Genomic DNA, 19,029 nt, shown 5'->3' with positions numbered 1-19,029 from the left:
TATATGTATAGAATTTTAAAAAAAATTTGTCTTCACACACTATCCTGTTAACATTTAAATGTTTACTTTACGTTAAAAAAAGAGTCTAATGATTAATCTCTATAGTTAATTTCATTCATTAGGTATTAGTGAATTCATAAACATTCGGTTAGACATTAGTCTATTTTAAATAATCAAGTTTTTCATTTATCCTTTATGAAAATAAATGTGTAAATAAGCAAAGATGGACAGTGGCTAGCACTGGAATGCAGGACGCTCATTTCGTCCTACTTAAGACTCGTCAGCTAGATGTACCGATAGCATCTCAAAGTTGATTTTCAATCTAGGACTCGAACCCTAATGAGAAGAAACGCGCGTCTTGGATCCCACTGCTAGCCACTGTCCATCTTTGCTTATAATGCTTGTGAATTAAGGCTAAATCGAGACAATACGCATACTATGCACATATGCCAATAAGAAACCGATCGATTGCGGTCCTAAAAATCAATGGGAAGATTCAAAACAAACAATACCAAGTGAATTCAAATGTGTAAATAGTTTGTTTTCTAAAGCTTTCACATCTACAATTAACCTTTACGAGGAAATCAGTTCCTAATAATAACTAAATAGCAAATCCCATCTTCTTTCTTTTATTGTGTAAAAAATAATGATGTAAAAATTATTTTCAAATTTTTAAAAAAATTTAATTTCTCCGCTTTTCAGTTTGTCATTTCTTCTTTGTTCATTTGTTTATATTTAAGCTGTCTCTTATATTTTACTACAGAATAAATGATAAGTAGGAGGCGGAACATCATTCCACAATTCACTTGGTATTGTTTGCTTGTATCTTCTCCACTGTTGTTTAAGACTGCAATTGATCAGTCTCTTATTGGCATATGTGCATCCTATGTGTATTACTTAATAATTGCCTTAAGTCACAAGATTTTTAAGTAAAGATAGATGGTAACTAGCCGTGGAATCCAGGGCATATGTTTCATCCTATTTGTTTTATTTATTCATTTTGATCATTAAATTTTATTTTAATGTCTAAAATATTCTATTTTGTATATTGTTTAACAATACACTGATTGTGTACACACGCAAGACTTATGAAATGATTAACTATTATTATTTCATTTCTTTTTCTTTCGAATTTCAAGTTGTTAACTTTATTCCTTTTTATTAATCAGATATCAGACTAATAGTCTATACAGTGTTATTCTTTGTTTCTTTTATTGTATGATAAACTGGTTTCAAATATCATACATATGCATTATCACAATATATAGATGTATGTTGTCGAAGAGTAATACTTAACTTATGAAAGTTTCAGTTTTGTAAAAATACCCCACAAGGTACTAAGTTATCACTAAGTTATTACAAAGAATAATAATAATAATCAATCACAATCAGAAGTAAACGTTTGAAATTTTCTAGAAAAATATTCGTTCAATAAATGGTAAGTGATATTTTAACGAAACCTGAACGAAACAATAATAATAGTAATAAGGGGGTTTTTTGTGGAGATATTTTAGTAATTTTTATATATAGTTGAAATCATGAGTCAATTAAAGCTAGACTACCATGAAAAATCTGTAAGCATTGGACGGCCATGAGGTATTTCCTAAAGTTCTAATGAGAAGCAGTGACCAGTGGAGTTCAACCAGGTCTGTTGGGAGATAGTAACTCACTGGAAACATTGGTGAAATGGTTGCTCAACTTCGTGGATTGGTTGAAGTAAGACATTAACACCGTTGGATGCTGGCCCAGTGGTCTGTCGGTCGAGTGCTCGCGCGCAAGACTGATAGGTCCTGGGTTCGAATCTCGTGAGGCGGGATCGTGGGTGCGCACTGCTGAGAAGTCCCACAATAGGATGAAACGGCCATCCAGTGCTTCCAGGTATCCCGTGGTGGTCTAGCTTCGATTGACTTATGATTTCAACTATATGTAAAATAATAATAGTTAACAAGAACCTACTAGTTCGAAAGTAAAATTAAAATCTTATTCTCTCTGTAACGTTGTTGTGGATATTAAATTCCTAGAAGTCACTTGGTAAATACCTTATTTTTGTAAGTTTATTTTGAAATTTTGAAATTTTCACCTTCATGTAGTATTTCTCATTTGGGGAGATCGTAAACGCTATTGGTCCGTTGTGTCTTTTAGTATGCTATTTTTTAACGCTTCCCAAAGAAAGTTTTATGTTGTATATATATGTTTAATTTGTGCCTGTTGTGATCGCTTGTGCTTCTGGCTGCTTGTAGAATATATTTATTACCTTTTCGAACTTCGATTTCTCTCTCTAGTTAGCGGGGATGGGACGCATCAGAATAACTAGCTTATTGGTCTTTGGTAACATGTTTTTGTTTCGTTCGCAGACTAGGTGAACTCGTAATCGCTTCAAACATAGCAAACGTCAAGACTAAATATGTTTCGTTCTACTACATTTTCAGTGAAAGAAACAGAATGATGTGATGCGAATAAAATGTAAAATAATCAATTTATTCAAGTTCTATGTTAACAGATTAATTATATAGGTATTTAAAATATGGATAACAGGTTTAATTGAGCTTTACGGTTTACTTTACCCCGATCAGTGTACTTAAACACTGTGTACTAACATAATTCATTATATGTAGTTCGATTGTCATAAGATTTTACATTCAACAGTATCATATAATGAAGTGGCGGTCTAGAATAAATTTAAAATATATGATATTTGGGAACTTTGCTTTGAAAGAAAAATATTATTCAGTTGTATGGTTCGCATATAATAAATATGAACATTAACAAAGTTTCCTTCCATAATGGAGTAAATACTAAGTCAAGCTGAACCTTCAGAATCATTCTACCCGACATTATTGTTTTTTTTTTACATATTTCTGCGTGCTTACTGAATACCTGAATTACCGTACCTTTAGATTCCGCTACTTGTAAGACTTTCATCATTCATAAACTGTTGTCATGTGTTATGCCCTACTTAAGTTATTCTTAATTATCTTCCACCTGTGGAGTCGTTACGTTTATATTGTAATTTCTTCATTACGTCAATGTATAGTCAAGATTTTACTTCATATAATTGTATAATCTGAGTCATAAAACTTGAACGATATAATTAAACGTTACCCATTTAATTAATTGTTTTATTCTGGTTATTGGATGAATGAGTGTAAGAGAACTACATTCAGGACCAACAGACATTAAGTACTGAACTTGGTTGTTATCTCACCATTATCGTTTCATTGGTTGACCAAAAATCTTTGGTAGTATATAGACAATCTGGGCAGAATAATTAATACTCGAATCAGTTCATACAAGTGCTCTCCTGTAATTATGGGCTAATTAGACGGCCCCTGATACAACTCAAACATTTTATTTTTTCACCATTGTTTCAATTTACTTTGGTTATAGGTTTGACATATTTATAACTATCTAATAAAATTCTGTTCATTAATTGACATGAATATAAACTTAGTATTAATCCTACTTAGAATTGATTCATGGTATTTTTCCAGTTCTTTCTTCCTCTTTTATTAACTATTATTAATGCATTGCATTTATATTTAAATACTTTGAACAATAGAATCATGTTAACTCACGATTGTTATCATTATTCAAACTAGGATCTTCCACATAAAGGTACAACTGGATTATTATAGTGTAAGTATAAAATTTAAATTTGTAAATTATTTTGTTACGACATTTTTAGTCTGAAGTCAATTTCCGCTGCTAATAAACTGTATGATTTATCTTTCTACTTCTTGAAAATCCCAGTTCTTTTGATGTATTGAGCTTAAAAGAATTTCATATTTCCTATGGTCCGTTAACAGCACTACACTCTGATATTGTAAACAACAGATGAAATGAAATAAATAAAAATATTTGGATGAAATCATGAGTCAATTGAAGCTAGATTACGTGGAAAACCTGGAAGCACTGGACGGCCGTTTCGTCCTATTATGGGACTCCTCCGCTGTGCACATCCACGATCCCGCCTCACGAGATTCGATCCCAGGACCTATCGGTTTCGTGTGCGAGCGCTTAACCTTTAAAGCCACTGAGCCGGTATACAACAGTGTTAATGTCTTACTTCAAACAATCCACAAAATTGAGAAACCGTCCACCATTGTCTTCAGTGAGTTACTACCTCACAATATAACCCGATTGACATCCACTGGTCACTGCTTCTCACTAGAACTCCAAGAAAAACCTCTTGGAGCCAGTCAGTCTGATAAAAAAATTATATTCGAAATTATCATAAACCGATCCTTTTAAATTGATGCAATACACAACAAGAGCTTAAATATGATTTTTTTATTGTTTAATCTTAGCAACTATTTTTTTTTATATATTTCACTTTAAATGATCTGATTAAGATCCGTCATCTATAATCAATATTTAGGTAAGTGAATACAAGTCAATTGACAGAATCTTAATAGAAATTTGTTATTATTTCTATCTATATATCTTCAAGTAATAAAATGATTGGTTGAGTAACATTTTTTACTTACTGACTGATCAATAAACCATTGCATAAGTTAAATTTTCTTTGTTATAAATGAAGAAGGACTGTGGGATATTGAAACAACAAAAGACATATATATATATATATATATATATAAGCCTCAGTTAAATTTTAGTCTTGTTTATGATAATCCAATTCACCAAACAAGAGTATTTCAATGAACTAGTTTCAATCCATTCAAACAACAATAATTGAATGTCTTTATTATTCAATAGATGAAAAAAAGGTTGTTCTATTCTTTCGAAATCTCAGTGTTAAGCATCGACTTGATTGATGAGATAGAATAATTTATACTATAAACAAAGAAACTGGATCAGATGATTAGCATAAACGTATTTTTGTTGTTGTTTGTTTATTTGTTTTAAAATGTTGTTTACATTGAGATTTAAAGTTTTTCCATCATTTCTTTTTGTTTCTGAGTCCTATTAAACAAATTTTTAGATAATGTTTCAGCTTGCAGCAAAATATTTACTAGTTAAGTGAGTGTATACAATTGGTTCTACTGAACTGTAGGTATCAACAGATGGAAATCGTTTTCAAGATCTGTATATACTACTTATATTATCAATATTGGTATTGTATGTTTTTTCAATGTATTTTGGACAGTCTGAACGTAAACGAACTTGTCTTAGATACTTTTATGATAAATGATAAAGGTTTAAATGCAAAAACATGAAGATACTGTATGAAAGTCGAACGAAGTATTACTTACTTACTTACTTACGCCTGTTAACCCTCGTGAAGGAGCATAGGCCACAAACCAGTTTTCTCCATCCAACGCTATCCTGGGCAATCCTTTCTAGTTCTTTCCAGTTGTGAACGAAGTATTAAACTTTGAAAATAATCAAAGTAATAAATTTGAAATATAATTTTCTGATAAAACAAACGGACATTGATGTAGATTAATTTTCTGTATCACAATTAAAACCATTTTTTAAAATCTTCCATACTTTAATAGACTTTCAAATTTATTGTCGTCTAGTTTTATAGGTGTTTCTTCAAGAATGCTTTCATTATCAATTTATGATTTATTTCACTAATGTAATTTATGTTAGAAAAAGTAAGATATTTTTACAGGTAGTTCTGAGACGAAGTTTAATCACTGGGTAGTGGTCGATGTCATGTTTGTCAGGTTCATCTTAGTGCAGATCAAATTCTAAAGACCAATTTGCCTAGATAGATCGGTGGTAACATCTCTGACTGTAAAGTTTGGTGTCACGGGATCGAATCCATCAGGGAGCATCAATTCTCTCAAGATTACAGATACACCTTACTGAAGAGTGTCAAATTACACAAAACCTAGGTCCAGAGTTTCCTGTCGACTACCTCCAACCACCATCTGACGAAGTTTATTCGTTTTCTCAATTATTTCATCTACCGAAAGAGTTGATAAAGCTGAAATCCCTATATTATTAACAAATATTGCTTTTGTAATGATATTGATATTGATAAATAATAGAATAATACATCAGATAAATAGATTTTTATTATCAAAACAACATCGGACAATTGTAACAATTACGTTCAATAATCATGGAGACATTGGTTTCACAAGCGTTTAAAATCTAATTTCTGCACACAAGGATGTTTTCACTAGACTTTAGGAGTGAAGGAAGTATATATCACATTTATTCAGAACACTTACCGTTTTAATCAAATTTCGAAACCATGATGGAAGGATAAATGTGATCTGAAAAATCTGATATATGCGCTCAATAATCATCAGACAATATGACATTTGAATACAGTAAGGACAGTGACTACAGAAGTATGAAGTGAATTCAATTATTTCGAGCATTCTTATCAGATGCTTACAATTTAGAAATGATAGTAATAATTTATTATCAACGATATACATACTGCTTATATTATATTAATGAAGATTAGTAGAATAAAGAACTGTGAAGTGGTAAAGTGGAAGAATACTTTAGTTCAAATTGATATCATGAATGGATTAATGTTAGACAAACATTGGGAACCTAATAATAATAATAATTCCAAAGCCTTTATAACGTCAGTAGATGATAGTGTTTTAACTCTACATTAAGTTACGTAAATTTTCTTGATGGTCTCTAGATAGAATTTTTGAATGTGGCATTCAAGACACCTTCTACTGATTGGCAATATCAATGAGATTTTAATCAGCCATGATTATTTTCATCTAATGGTTTTAGTTCAGATTTCTATTGATACGAATTCTCTAAGTGAGTTTATGGATTCATTATATCAGTATATCGTCTTGAAGTATGAAGTTTGAACTAAAATGGAAGTGCATTTTTTTCAATTCCATCCAAGCTTAGACCTGATAAAATGCAAATAAACACTTACCCTTAGTAATACATTAAGTGAAAACTAAGAGATATTATTCACATAAGAAATGATAAAACAAAGATTTAAAACAGGAATCAATGATGAAAAGTGAAAACTGAGGAGTTTTCACATCAATCTTATAATAAAATAAAGTTTATTAAAATATATTCAAAGCAAGGAGAAACTATCTTAGAGCACATGAATTTGGTTTACTTTAAATAATGGGGCAATTTAATAACATGTTATAACTATATTCTTTGTTTTCATAAATTTTCGATAGTGAGTTTGAAGTCACATTGATGAATATTTCGTCATTTTCAACTTCTGAGCTTAACGACTCTTTTCTATATGGGTATAGCCACGCATATATGGGTTTGTAAGTACAATACAACGTGATACAACCATCTTCGTAATGTTTGTTTTGTATATGGAGCCATAAGATATTTTTCTCATAGCTTTAGCATAATCATGTAAAAAACGTATTAATTCCATATGCTTATTCATATAAAAAAAACCTCATGTAGTTATAATTAATAAGAGAAAGCTATTAATTTCTAACGATGTGGTGGTCCACATGTATTGGGTGAATAGTAAATAGCATTTTTGTATACGGATTGCCAGTTTTCCACCTTTAATATAGTATAAGGTACAATGAAAAAAAATCCAGGAATCAATGTTCCACGTACCTTCTTTCGGTACAATTCAAGTGTTATTTATACCTAAAATATATTTTTAAAAGTTTTATTAATACATCCTTTAAGATTCATACATTTGTTCATGGGTTCATGTTTGTGAATGATGAAAAGGCGTAAGTAGTTTTATTTCATTTAAAACAACTGTTATTCCTGTCGGCTCTGAAGTATCGAGTATTTTCTAACTAAATGAATTTCTTCTCAGATTTACAAAAGAACTTAATGATGAGATAGATGGTGGCTAGCAATCGAACTCAAGAGTAACCAATTAAAGTTTTTAACATCGATGCAAAGATTAAAACAACCAATACAAGATGAATTTAATTGTCAAAAGTAAGGAGAAACAAATTTTTAGCAACAGTATTTTCTTAAATACATTGTTAGTTATCGACTGTGCTACAATTGAACAACTGGATGATGTTCACTAAAAGAAGTTTAAATATGAAACTACTTTTGATCGATAAACGTTTTTCTGTAAATTTTAAGAGAAATAAATTGGATGTATCACGTAAATGTACACGTAAATGTTAATATGAAATAATTATCAGAATGAGGGTATGTGGAGATTTTATGAATTTAATAGTTGAATTCATGAGTCAATTTAAGCTAGACCACTATTGAAAACGTGAAAGCTCTGGATAGCTGTTTCGTCTTAGTATTGTACTACCCAGCAGTGCACATACACGACTCCACATGCGGGACTCGAATCCACGACCTTCGATCTCGCGTAAACGCTTAATCTCTAGAGCATTGAGACAGTTTTCATCAGTGTTAATATACGACTTCAATCGAGTCACAAATGCAAAATCGTGGATGAGCACTATTGTGGAGTCCCGTAGTAGAATGAAACGGCTGTCTAGTGATTCGACGTCTTCAGTGGTGGTTTAGCCTAGATTGACTCATGAATTTATTTATTAAAAGATCAAATAAGTTTGGCAAATTCCTAAAAGAATCCTCTAAACATTTGAATTTCCACCAGTTAAATGATAAAGATATAAATCAAAAAAGTTTAACAATATTAATACGTCTTTCTAATAACATTATTGATGCTACTGAGAACTATTGACATTCATCTAATATGGATATGGAAGGTAAAATTCTGAGCTATGAAACTTCGGATTTTAAAAGTCTTATATATATATATATAATTGATGCAATACAATGTTCTTGTATTAAATTGACATGAACTATGCACATCATGATAGACAGCATGTACTTTTGCTATAATTCTGAGTATATTTCATATATGTGATTTCATCCTAATTAATAATCAAAATGGGTGTACAATCAATATATGAATGAGCGTATTTTCGACTAGGGTTGTCATCGTGTTTGGAGATTAATAAATCTTCACCTGCGACGGTTTTGATGTTTTTTTTGCGTCGTGGGAATTGCAGTGATTTGTCGTTCTTTCAAACACAAGTAAGAAGCGATGTCGATATAACAATTGGCGACTCAGTCATATTAATTGACTACCAATCATAACAGTAACCTGTATTGGTGATCCACAGACTGGAAAATACATTTTGTGTTTGTTAGTTCACATAAAGGAAGTCGATCGATACTGTACTAACTGGCAGTTATCATTGTGAAATATACACAAATGAACTGTAGAATATGAATTTTCTAATATGTGAGAATTTATCACTCTGAGATGAGAAAGAGCAATCATTCGATTCTAAAAATGTATTTTATTCAATTCACCATCCAACTGTTTGTATCATACAAGAGAAATGTACTATCTAACACAGAAGTACAATGCAAAAGTACATAATTGTATTATAGCATCCTGATCTCCAAAAAACATTGGATGTCACGCTCATAATCCAGTCAAACACAGCGGAATACTAGTGAGACGTGACTGTATCAATGAACATCAGGACTCGTTTGAATGACTTTATTACGTGACATTCGATTTAAATTTATCTGGCACAAAATCACTGTATAAATACATGTGTATCATGGTCTAGTTTAACATCGAGACTTCATCGAACAAGGATTGTCGAGTCAGGTGAGTCAGTGATAATACATTTCAGATGAAAAGAACCGAAATCACCACCCACCACCAACATGACACACTTGATTCCATCAAGAAACACACCTCCACCACCATTCACTTCTTTTCGTTTTTCTTGCTTCCAGATCTGTCATGATGAGGCTAGTTGTCTTACTTCTGTTCAGTGTATTCTTCCAATACCTATTGGCCGAACCTATCTCCTCAGATGACGGTAATCAAGGTATGTTTGTGGTTCACTGAGACTTGTTCTGTTGAGCACAAATCTAACAACTGTTCCAAGTGTAACCAATTATACTTGTCAGTTTCACATATCCCATGTGACTGGTTCGCACCATCAAGGTGAAATAGCGTGAACGAGGAGGTGGAACGTAAGGAATTTTCGAAAGCACGCATCATTCACTGTATGCCCAACACATTGTCTCATTACAGGTATATATGATACAAGTGACCTGTGGTATCGTGATGACGGTTGATGCTTACCATCTGATTGAGTGGCCATTCCAAATGACATTAGTATCATATTGATTGCTGCAAAGCAAATCAACGTTCGTATCCATCAATCCGACTGAACATCTCACGAAACTCCAGTGAACGAGTTCGTATTTTCACAGATAGTCAACCAGTGTCAATGCATCCATCCATCCATACCAACGTTCACCCATTCATAAATTCTCACATCCGATCACCCACTTACTGAAACACTGACCCACCCATTCATACACTCACATGCACATTATTTTCTAATGCTTGCACACCTCATGGTTGTCAACCGATCACAAGCTCTCTTCTTACATGATGTTCTTTTCTGTTGTAGCAACATCGGATCCCATACTAAAAGATGGTGAGGATGACAAAACCGATGGTGATGACCAAGACGACGTCACAGTTGCGACAACTGGTAATGAAGATGTGGATGTAACAAACTCCAAACTGTTACGCGGTCACTACGGTCACCGACCATACCGTCGAGGTTATCGACATCGACATTCCCGTAGACGCCATCGACATCGATACTGCCACGGATGTCGTCGTCGTCGGTCTCACCACAGATACTACTATTACTACTGATAGACAGTGGGTTGAAGAAAGCCAAACATGTTTTTCAATCATGTCAACGTCGATCAATTTTTCTATCAGTACATTCACATTCCGGCTCTTCACAAGCTTATAATTTTCACATGCCTTTACGGTAATAACCAGAATTCAACTTGCTTCACTTATTTAACTCTTCAATAAATCTATTTACTGTCAATTATGTTTACTTGTGTTCCACAATTTGTTAGTTGATGGTATTGTTCATGAATAAGAATTCGTCGTAATTAGGTGTAGTTGTAGTTGTAGACTGGACTAATGGTAGTTAGATATTGTTAAGCAATGTAATTATCTCCTGTCGAAAAAAATATTTACAATGAATAAAACGAAAATCAATTTTGGAATTATGGCTATACATAATATTTCCCCTAATAATAAAAAGAACATTGGGAAGTTGCTAGGGCAGTTATTTTCGTCGATGAATTTGCATGAACTAACTTATCAGAATTCGTGTAACCTTTCTTGTAGTTTTCGGTGTATTTATTCCTTCATATATATATTACTTAAATTGTATACAGTCTGTGATTTCAGTGTTTTCCTTCTTTAAATCGTTTATTCATTGAATACTCTTTGGGGACTGGCTGTAAAAGTATCGCAGAACGTCTAAATTCGCTTGCATATTAGCCATAGAAATAATTCTACGAATGACATTCTAAATTATCCAAAATTAAGAACAATATTGCATGTTATGCAACGTTTTAGTGATAATTGAATCACTTAAATAAAAGTAGCAGATAAAAAAAGTAGTAAATGATTGTTTTTTGGCAGCTCACATATATAGTTGTAAAGAATTGGTTCTTTTATTGATAAAATCATTTAGCTCGTTTTTTTTTCAATCCAACAAAATCATCTGATTATGCCTATAAGATTCTTATTTCTTCTTTCTTGCCTACAACCCAATTCATATTTCATTTATATTTTACGATCACTGTATTCTTGTCCACACACAAGTTCGCACATGTTTTTAATGTTTAGGCCCTCAAATCAGCCTACTCAAAGTCCTATTATACATATAAATATATATATATTTTCGTATAAATGAATATGTATGATTGAATACATCCACTAGTCTAATCATCTATTTCCTTTACCCACTTAAACATCAATTGCTTAAACTTTCAATGTCTGAGAATTTGAATTAGTCTAGAACTTCTAAAAGATTCAAGCGAAATCTCGATTTTAAGCACTCAGAATTAAATTATGTTTTTACAACACAGTTAAACACAACATAAAATATTTAATTGTGTATGAAATGTATTAGTTATGTACCACAACAAATTATATATTTTAACGTACATACTTGCTTGTTAAACCATATACATTGTACCATTTGTAAGCAAAGATGGATAGTGGCTAGCAGTGGAAACCAGGATGCGCGTTCCGTCCTATTTGGGACTCGTCAGCTGGATGTACTTGCATCTCAGAGTTGATGTTCACTCTGGGACTTGAACCCAGTACCTTTCGCTTCAAATGCCATCGCCTTATCCACTTAGCTAGTGAATCTTTGCTTACAATGCTTGTGAATTAAGGCGATATCGAGGCAATACACACAGTATGCGAATATGCCAATAAGAGACTGACCAGTTGCAGTCCTAAACATCAATGGGAATATTCAAACAAACAATACTAATTGACATTGAACCATTTGCTTCGCTGTGTACTGGTTGTATTGCCTGAGCTAAATTTCCGAAATAATTTATTCTGACTAAACTTCCTTACGATATCTAAATATGTTATACTGTTGGTGGATGATTGAATTAATAGTTATTTATTCGAATCATACAAAAACTTGACTCTTCTGATAGAAGATAATTTTAAATTGATTGTAATTTCAGTATAACTATATGCTTGCTAAGAAAGAGTAATTATGTAGAGACAGAAACAAGAACTGTTGGAGAATTTTTGTTATATCATATCATGAACATCAGTATGGAGGCTATGGAGGTTATCGAATAACCGATCTACTTTAAAAAATCATTGAAAACCGCAATAAAATATCTCGAATAAAGATAATTTGGAAGGATTTATTAGATTGAGTTCATATTGTATATCAAAGCTTTAAAAAGATTGCTTATCGAATACATGTACCTAGTTGGTTAATGAGAAGTAATGAAGAAGTTTACCAAAAGCTTCTTTTACTTCATTACGATATGAATGGGACATGTCTAACTCTGTGTAGCTCGTTTAAAATAATAATCATACAACCTACATACATAATCACTTGAATACAACTCCATATGATAACCATTACCAAACAGAAGAACACATGACTTTTTGTGAAAGCTTATTTGTATTGTCATTTTCACTACTAATTAATTTTCAATAAATATATCTAAATAATAAATTTGTAGGCATCAACATACGCAAGGGAAAAAACCAAGATCTCCAAATACAATACAAAAAACACCAACCTAATCACACTTGATGGAGAAGCTCTGGAACAGGTGGAATATTCCACCTGTCCTGAATTCCACTGCTAACCACTATCCATCTTTGTTTATAATGCTTGTGAATTAAGGCAATATCGCGGCAATACGTACAGTATACAAATATGCCAATAAAAGACTGAACGATTGAAGTTCTAAACATCAATGGGAAGATACAAGCAAACAATAACAAGTGAACTAAATCACTGAGTTAAGTTGAAACTTAAATACACACTATTGTCTCTGTGTTTTTGAAAGACACATCAATCTTACCACTTTTTTTCGCACCATTAACATCAATTAGTTTCAGTATCCAGTTTAAACAAAACCGTAAGAACATATCCTAGTTTGGTTCTACAAAGGTGAAAGGAAAGCAGTTAAGAGTTCTATACTTGAACACCTAATCGACTGTAACCATTCTACGGATCCACAGTCTGATTTTTAGGTTGTTTATATGATTCATTCAAATCTATCTAGATTTCTTCGTATCCAACTCCTAAAATTAGCCGAAGTCCTCACCATCCATTAGGTTAAACAAGAACGATGCGTACAAAAGATGTACGTCTTATCATTATCGTTATCATGGCCTTAATAATATTATTATCATTCTATTATTATTATTATTATTACTCCATTTCCCCTTTACTTATATCTTATATTCTCATTATTTTATTCATGAATACTCATTATATCACCTTATTTATTTTACACCTCTATGACCTTTGATGACAAAAACATTTTATTCACTTTATCCATATTATATTCACTAAATCTATTATTATTACTAGTATTACATAATCTAGTATTATAATCTTTCTATTACATCATCTTGGTTATTTGTTTTATATAGTTAAGATCATGAGTCAATTGAAGCTAGACCACCATAGAAAACCTGGGATCACTGGACGGCCGTTTCGTCCTAGGGTGGGACTCCTCAGTAGTGAGCATCCACGATCCCGCCTCGCGAGATTCGAACCCAGGACCTACCAGTCTGGCGCCAGAGCACTTAACTGATAGACCACTGACCCGGCATCCAGCGGTGTTAATGTCTAACTTCAACCGATCCACGAAATTGCGCGACGAACTTCATTGTACTGTGTGTTCACATTTCCTCACGGAATTAGTACTTTAACAAAACATTTTCAGATATATATATATATATATATATATATATATATACGATTGTACAACTTGCTTATAAATTCGTTGAAAAGAGATTCGTTCGCTGAACTTCGTGTTTTCTAATTTTATAACCGTAAAAGTTATAATATTGACATATTCTATAACCAGTTTTCTTTTTTTTTCCTACCGTCACACATCTCTTTATATAATAACAAGTACATTAGTATATCATATAGCTATAATCCATCATAGCAACCAAACAAAATTTGAAATGATATAAAAATATACCCTTTTTAAATACAAAAAGAATATTTTACATTTAAAGAATAATTAAAATGAAAAAAACAAAAATTGACATATATAATCCAATGTACATCCAATAAATGATACATTTACACAGCAGGTTATAAACTATAAAAATCTTATTAGTAACTAAGTAAAGTAAAAGTGTTCCCTTATTTTTTTTATATTTTATTTATCACAATCATCATTGATACAAAAAAAAAAGGAAAACTCAGCATGATTGAAAAACTAATTCGCTTTTTAAAAGTTAGATTATTATGGTATTGTAAAAGTTAAATTGACGATAAACAGATATATTTTTAAAAAGAAAGAAGGTACCATTAAAATATAATATTGTTATACTTGTGACCGCCTAAATGTCCTGTTAATATGTAACGTGGTAATACTGTCAATTAGGGAGTAGTGTTTTATCGGTTGGACCAATGAAACATAAAACCCATACGAGCAGTCTGGAGTACTTATCAGTCCTGCTTTCTGCCTAGTCCAGCCAGTTAAATCTAGAACAACAATCTCAGCCTCTGCAGTATGAATCATTTTTTATTTCAAACATACTTAGTTTATATACCAATCAGACAGACCACATCATACTATAGAATAGAAAATTACATTTGTACAAGATTCAGCCAAAAGTGGCTGTGAATGTGGAGGACAGTAATTAATACACTGGATGTAACTCAAGAACGGTAAATCATATAATAATAGTTCGTAGGTCAAAATAAAGCTCCTAATAAGGGGTGACATGAATATGAATAGTTATTTAAAAATTATACGATAAAAATATTTGCATAGTATTGGTTCTTAAATGGATCCCGAAGATACAACTCACTATTATTATCGGGACATAACAAATATAAGTCTTAATGTATTTATATGAATGTATAAAGTTATAAGATATTGACATATATTTACTGTTATATCTCCAACCTAGATTCGTAATATGTCGCATAATACTTGAGCACTTGAACGCTTGAACCCTCCCAAGTCGAAAATGAGAAGACAGAAGACTAGTAAGTAGGAATGTTATTCCCCAAATCAGTGTCAAATATAGTACAAAAATCTCAAGTATTTACAGTTTTTGGCTGAAAGTAAATCATCATTTCGAACAGCCAGTAGGCACATAGGGGGGCCTTATTCATCCAGTAGGGGAGCTACACGTTGGCATTCTAGAATATTCCCCTAGCGGTGATTAGATGAAATGTCTTTGGCTCTTTCTGGGCTTCTTGAGTCTTCCTTGAGTTCGCCAACGAGCCATCCCTACATTTACTACTAAAGTATTATTTTTATAAAAAATTATTTTGCGGTATATCTAATTATTGAATAGTTAAGAAAATTGTGTTTCCTCTTATTTGAAAAGTGACATTTCGAACAGAATTCATGGATCTTTAATTATAGTTTATTAAATTTATTTATAATTTGATCTATATGAAGCATTGAGCGGTGAAGCAAATTGATTTACCGTTTATTACAAATTAATTTGATGCCTCAATAAACTACATTAAATTCGTCAGCTGGTTTTGTTTGCTTAGTAAACGATTATATCATTTCTACATTGTTTGATTAGTCTAATTTTACGAGAAAGATCAAAGAAGCAAACAACCAAATTATCCCATATTTTTTAATTGAATAAAGAATATGGATAATTCAATGAAGTGAACTTTCTTTTTGAAGATATAATTTACCAAAGATGTAGAGTTGTATTTTTATTGGTTTAATAAATATATGAGTCCATAGAAGAATAGGAAGAAATCACGCCATAAAATGTTCAGGGATTCCATGTATCAAAGAAATGTTGTTTAATAATAGAGAGGTTAAATAAGAATAGGGAGATGAAAATGATTGTGATGTCGAATATCCGAGAGATAATTGTTCACTTGAGATATATAGTAAATAAATGAATTATCAGAAGAGGATTTTGTCAGTATTATAGTAATTTTAGTAGTTGAGATCATGAGTCAATTGAAGCTAGACGACCATGGAAAACCTGGAAGCACTGAACGTGGATGCACACTTCTGAGGAGTCCCACAATAGGACGAAACGGTTGTCCAGTGCTTCCAGGTTTTCCATGGTGGTCTACCTTCAATTGACTGATGAAAACAACTATTAAAATAAATTATCGTTCAGTATAATATAATATTCAATGAGTTATACGAAGATTTAATTCATTTTTTATTGTTTGTTTGAATCTTCCTATTTATATTTAGGACTGCAATTGATCAGTCTCTTATCGGCATATGTGTATCTTGTGAGGATGGCTTCGACATTACTTTGATTCACAAGCATTATAACCAGATACATGCAGGTAAATCCAATCCAAAAATCTCACATAGGACGACGCGTGCTTCCTGGATTCCATTGTTAGCCACCATTGTAGGTAAATTTTGATCCTACATGGAGTCAATCATAGCTCTTATAGCTAAGTGGCGAAATCTCTAACTGTGAAGCGGGATGACATAGGATTGCATTGACTGGAGAGAATCAGTTCCCTTAAGATCACAAGTATACATTGTTGACGAGTACCGAATTGTACAAAAACTAGGTTTAGATTTTCCTTACGACTACCTCCAATGACCATTGTACAAAAATTAGTTCTCAATAAATATTTTAGATAAACTAATAAATATAACACACCGAATTTTGAATGAAATTTGAGTAGATTAATTCAACAGCTTGACTTTGAATAGGTAACATAATTAAAATGAGAACTGATCATATTAATCATCTATAACAGAAATCGTTCATAGCACTGGTTTTTAGTTGTGAAAGTATCACTCATTTATCTCTATAATAAATAAAAGTGATTTACCTTTGTGTGTTGTAATATGTCTAACAAAGATATGGTTTTTCTCATGTATTTCAGGCTTCTATGATATTTCGACTGTTTCTATGAAGAATGTTGTGACTTTATCTAGTTGTATGAAAACTTATAATTTCACCATTTCTTTGCAATTCAACAAATATTATAATCAGTTATACAATTAGCTTCAGCGTTTTAACATATCAGTGTAGATTGTTTATTAGTTTCATCTTTTTGTCTGAATTGTACTACTTACAACATTGAAATTTGTTTAGGTTTTGGTGGGGCAGATTTGTTCAGTTTGCCTATAACCATTTGACTTTAAAACAATAACGATAAGGAATTCTTACTTGATATTTTTATTTTGAAAATAAAAACTACAGGATTCATGCCAGTTTACAAGCATGATCAGCTTGATATGGATAGTAATATTAACTATAAAGGGCATATGGAATATTAGATTGTTTGAAGTGTTCTAATTCAAAAATTATTTAGGTAATACATTTTTCACATGTATTACAGCCATCAAAGTCATCAGCCGGAAACGTCTAATTCTTTTTAAGTGGACATTCTGTTGATATATGAATAGTGCATTTAAGATCATTTCCTGCGACATAACGAATTGATTATAACCATCTACAAGTAGAAAAAATAAAACGGAAGAGGAGGGAGCACGAAACAAAAAAATGCAATAATTACTACGATAGGTTAGTCAGGCCTAGTATAACACATATGTCAGATTGTTTTATAATAAACTGTTCGTCTTACATATTATTCAAATGAATTAAGGTTGCCAAGGACGGTGTTAGTGTAAAGTAACAGCTGGTAGACAGATTTACCTAGTGTATTCAGTATTAAAAACGAATAAACATTTGAAGTTTCTATAATCTCACATACATTTACAGGTGTAAAAAACACTTAAAGTATTTTCAGAGGAGAAGTAAGCATCGATGCAGCGATTAAAGGGTGGGAGTGATTCTATCTTACGAATAGATTGTAGTAGATTATTTAAGAGTCTGGAAAATTTACTAGTTTAGTAATTTATATAAAAAGAAGCTTTAGAATTTGGTGGTTCCACTAATAACAAAGAGTTACGGATGTTGAAACTAGGAATTTCTATATGTTGAATTACTTCATTGGATATGGAAGTATTTTGAAGAAAAAGAGTAGATTTAATTTAAGTCTCCTCTTTCACGTACGGTTGAGTTCAGGTTTATCACATCTGGACTTGTAATTTAAAGTACAATCACACCCAAGAATTAGGAGTGTAAATTGTCTTTGAAAGGATTCAGCATTAATTTGTCTTTTATGCGAACATTATTGAGAAAAAACGTGAGATATTCTAGGAGTGGCTGAACATATACTTTGTACATTAAAATGCATAACTCGTTGTTATAGAGCTTGCGAATTATGTAACCTACAAGGCACTGAGACTTGGAGATCTCTTTCGAGATTTGTTCTGAAAAGGACAAATTGTAGGGAGACTTGAGTCCTAAGTCCACTGCCGTATGTATTTTGAATAATACCTTATCATTTATGATAAAATCTAGGTCAAGTGAAATATTATCAAAGAATATTCTTTCACGTTTACCCGTGTTAAGCTCCAACTACCACTTTGAGCACTACTGGATTACCTTGTTCAACTACATACTGATTCACTTTCATATATTGGTCAGCTCATGAGGAGAAAGTGGTTACACTATCGTAAGATCAACTACATATAGTCTTACCTTTACAGAAGCAATCATAAATATCATCTATATAAAGGATC

At 32.0% G+C, this 19,029-nt stretch overlaps 1 non-coding gene across 1 annotated transcript; it reads right to left on the bottom strand.

The window, feature by feature from the left end:
* Positions 1-12,042: 12,042 nt before the first annotated feature.
* Positions 12,043-12,113, bottom strand: Smp_tRNA_00794_Gln_TTG.1.1. Its single transcript has one exon. It is a non-coding gene (tRNA).
* Between the last annotated feature and the right edge of the window lie 6,916 nt (positions 12,114-19,029).

This window comes from Schistosoma mansoni, chromosome 1 (assembly GCF_000237925.1).
Source record: "Schistosoma mansoni strain Puerto Rico chromosome 1, complete genome".
NCBI lineage: Eukaryota > Metazoa > Platyhelminthes > Trematoda > Strigeidida > Schistosomatidae > Schistosoma > Schistosoma mansoni.
The sequence above is the reverse complement of the archived record's forward strand: the minus strand, read 5'-3'. Positions and strand labels throughout refer to the sequence as shown.